Source organism: Lissotriton vulgaris, chromosome 4_1, assembly GCF_964263255.1.
Source record: "Lissotriton vulgaris chromosome 4_1, aLisVul1.2, whole genome shotgun sequence".
In the NCBI taxonomy this organism is placed as follows: Eukaryota; Metazoa; Chordata; class Amphibia; order Caudata; family Salamandridae; genus Lissotriton; species Lissotriton vulgaris.
This window is the reverse complement of record NC_141691.1, coordinates 1,754,556,796-1,754,560,798: the sequence shown is the minus strand read 5'-3', so window position 1 is coordinate 1,754,560,798 and position 4,003 is coordinate 1,754,556,796. Positions and strand designations below refer to the sequence as shown.

At 45.9% G+C, this 4,003-nt stretch overlaps 1 pseudogene; it reads right to left on the bottom strand.

Annotated features, from left to right (window-relative positions):
* Positions 1-3,206: 3,206 nt before the first annotated feature.
* On the bottom strand, positions 3,207-3,401 carry LOC147724511 (ATP synthase F(1) complex subunit epsilon, mitochondrial pseudogene; annotated as a pseudogene).
* Positions 3,402-4,003: the final 602 nt, after the last annotated feature.

Genomic DNA, 4,003 nt, shown 5'->3' with positions numbered 1-4,003 from the left:
TATTGATGTCAGTCCCCTCTGTGAATCAGCTTTGTTATCACTTCCAAGGCTAGACCCGAACCTAGATGTTGACGAACTCACCTCCCAATGCCTCACAGTCCTTGCAGCTGAAATCAATAACGTCGCTCCACTCAAAAGCAAAAGGATAAGGCCCACTCCCTCAGCACCTTGGTTCAACAAATCCCTCTATGAAGAAAGGAAGCAGCTAAGATTCCTGGAGAAACAATGGAGGCAAGTGCCCTCCACCGATAATTTGGCCACGCTTCGCTCAGCAAGATCCAAGTACCACAAGCACATCTTCCTTGGGAAAGCGGCGCACTTCAAAACCCTCCTTGACTCAGCCAAAAATAGACCCAAAAAACTATTCGATCTCATCAAGATTCCTGACTGCTCTCCCCCTACCTCCAAGTTGGAGGATTCTACAAAGAGAGCAGCGGATTTCACTATATTCTTCAATGAAAAAGGGAAATCACTTGTGGATCACGTCGCTCATCCTACCCCTCCAGAGGAGCGCAAATCCTTAGCCATTTGGCAGAACTTTGACCCCATATCTGAAGATGCCCTTCTCAAGTGCATCCGCGAAACAAAGCCCTCCAACCATTCTCTGGACCCCATCCCCAGTGCCATTGCCATTGACTTCTATAACCATTCCCTTTCCTATTGGACCACTCTGGTCAACCTCTCCCTCTGTCAAGGCTCCCTTCCTGTCTCCTTCAAAACTGGGCAGGTCACCTCTCTGCTTAAAAACCCACTGCTGATGCGACTGACCTCAACAACTTCCGCCCCATTACTAACCTACCCTTTCTTGCGAAGATCACAGAAAGATGTGTAGCGAAACAATTCTCTTGTCATATCAAGGACAATGATCTTCTTGACAATTGTCAGTCCGGCTTCATCCAAAACTGCAGCACTGAAACAGCCCTACTGCAAGTGGTTGATGACGTGCTGAGGATACTCGATTCAGGGGGGGTCCTGTCTTCTAATTCTCCTTGACCTTTCTGCAGCCTTCGACACTGTCAATCACAACACCCTCCTCAACACTCTTCGACAGAAAATGGGCATGGTTTGCTTCCTTCCTCTTTGATAGATCCCAAATGATCAAAATAGCGAACAGTCTTTCATCTCCTGTGGCGGTAGGTCAAGGTGTTCCTCAAGGCTCTATACTTGCACCCACATTGTTCAATCTCTATTTAGAACCACTGGGAAATCTCCTAAGTAAATCCGGGATCCACTATCATCTTTATGCAGACGACACTCCAATCTACCTCAAGGTTGCCTTCACTCACAATCTCTCCATCCTAAGCTCTACTCTCGACTCCATTCAAAACTGGATGTCAACTCATCAACTGAGTCTGAATCCCTCCAAAACTGAATTCCTCCTCTTCTCCTCCTCACTCTCTCCTCCCCCGGTTCAATCATGGATGCATCAGATGAATCTACTTAACAATAAACCCATCATTGTCGACAGCACAAAATCCCTTGGTGTCACACTCGACAAAAAACTCAATCTAATCTCCCACATCAATTCCATTGCAAAGTCTGCTCGATACCAACTGCGCCTTCTTTGGGGAATCTGTCGCTTCTTCCAGGAGCAGGACCTTATAACCCTGGTGCAATCAATGGTCCTCTCCAGACTGGATTACTGCATTCTCTTCTTACTGGCCTCCCCAAATCCCACTTGTCCCCCCTTAAATCTGTTCGCCATTCAGCAGCTCGTTTAATTTATGGGGCCAAAAGAAGCGACCACATCACACCAATGTCATCCACCCTCCACTGGCTTCCCATCGAGGCTAGAGCTATCTACATGTATCACCCACAAAGCCCTGCACTCCTCCTCTCCTAGCTACCTGGCGAATAAACTGAAACTCTCTGGAGGCTCTAGACCATCACGTAATGCGGAAAATCTACTGCTTGAACCTCCCACCTTCAAGAAGGAAAGAGCGACGGTCCCATCCTTTTCAGTCATCGTGGTGAGAATCTGGAACTCCCTTCCGCCTCAGCTCCGGACCACCGCCTCCTCCCAGGCCTTCAAAACGGACCTCATATTTCACCTCAAAAAGTAATTCACGTCCTCTCTATTATCTGAAGGAAGACTTCCCATTACTGAAAATTCTATTCTTCATGACTATGGAAGTGCCTTCCCAGTGTGTTCTTGTAGTTGGAGTGTTTGCCATTTATTGCAGTATTATCCTTGTACCTGTGTTTGGTACTCTTTTGTAACATGCACACGCCACTTTTCTCTTGTAACACACGGTTTGCTACCTCTCACATTTTGTTTGCCTTTGATACTTGCACAAGTGCCACCGTTGCCTACGTAACGTTTGTTCTTGTGCCTGAGTGTCTAGCATATATTGCAGTATTATACCTCTAATTGTACTTTGTTTTCTCTTGTAATCTGCACACTTGTCACTTTTTCCTCCTGTGCACTGTTTGCTACCTCATGTATTTTGTTTGCTCACAATTGTCACTTTCACCTCATGTAACTTAACGTCTGCTTTTGTAATCTGTTCACGTGTAATGTTTTCCTCATGTATCAGTTCTGTTCCTATTGTGAAGTGCTCTGTCGCCTTCGGGTAAAGTCCGCGCTATATAAAAACGCAAAAATAAATAAACACAGAAGTAAGCCTCCTGCACCCATACAGCATAGCGCACAGCTACACTGTGCACACAGATGCAAGCCTACTGCATCCATACAGCATAGCGCAGAGCTACACTGGGCATACAGTTGCAAGCCTCCTGCATGCACATAGCATTGTGCACAGCTACACTGTACACAGATGCAAGCCACCTGCACGCAAACAGCATCACATGGCTACAGACTTTGTGGTGCCCACAGCTACACACAGAATGAACCCTCAGTCCATCATACACAGACAGTAAGGCCTGCTGTCAAAATGCAGCGCAATAATTCCTGAACAGCATTAGGCCTTCTGCACAGAGGGCTGAGATCCGATGCATTCAGTGCTTCGAGTCAGGCAGAGATTGAGGGCACACCAAACTCAGCAGTCACTAGTCTGCCTGCAAAGTTGTGCCACTCCGAAAGTAAGGTTTTATTGGAACTTTTCATTTAAATTACATCTACATTTCAAAGTACAACCCATCAGACTACATGTTCCCTCTCAGTAAGCACATGTGCTTCATTTGTCTGCTCGAAAAGGTGCAGTGTTCACAAGACAGCCATCAATCGGCAAACCCTTGTGGACGTTCTAGAAACCCTCCTTCTTGGGTTTTGCAATTTTGACGTTTGCCACAGCAGGTTTTTCGGCCTCTACTTTGAACTCTGGCTTCAAGGCAGCACTTACCGCCTTGGCACAGATGTGAGAGTAATGGATGTAGTTGAGTCCGGCCTGTCTCCAGAACGCCACCATCATTGCTACCGGTGCTGGAGCTGCAGTATCTGCTCGTGCGATGGCGGACAGGCAGGGGGCGGGACTCGGCCTAGGGTAAAAGTTGTGCCACTCATTTAATTTACTTTTAGAGGAGCGCGTGGGTTCTGATATTTAGGTTACCCTCGCCTTCAATGCTTCATTTTGCTCGCAAGAAACTGTCACTCATAATTACACGGAAATTATTAACTTATAATTACCTTCCAGGTCAAGTGTGTTTATTCACAACCACAAAAGGTAGATGAATGTACTGACCGTTGCAAAGCATCTGCGTTATGATCGTATCCCATACCACTTCAGATTGGAAGCACTTTTGTATTTTTCGACCAGAAACATTTTAAGGTATATTTACAGTCTTTCTCATCTGTGTTCAAATTAATTTATTGAAGGAGGTTCCAAAAATTATAAGCCTTAGGGCTTTTTAATTGTTGGACACTATACTATTTGATCAAACGACTTAGTCAAACAACTTAGTCTGGGTTAAGTAGTCAAACGACTTAGTCTGGGTTAAGTTGCTAAGCCTAACCAGCTACTCCCATGGTGAATCAACCTCGATTGGGTTGAGCCGACACGCACAAGTGGGGCTCACAACAGATGAAACAGCAAAAAGGTCTGCC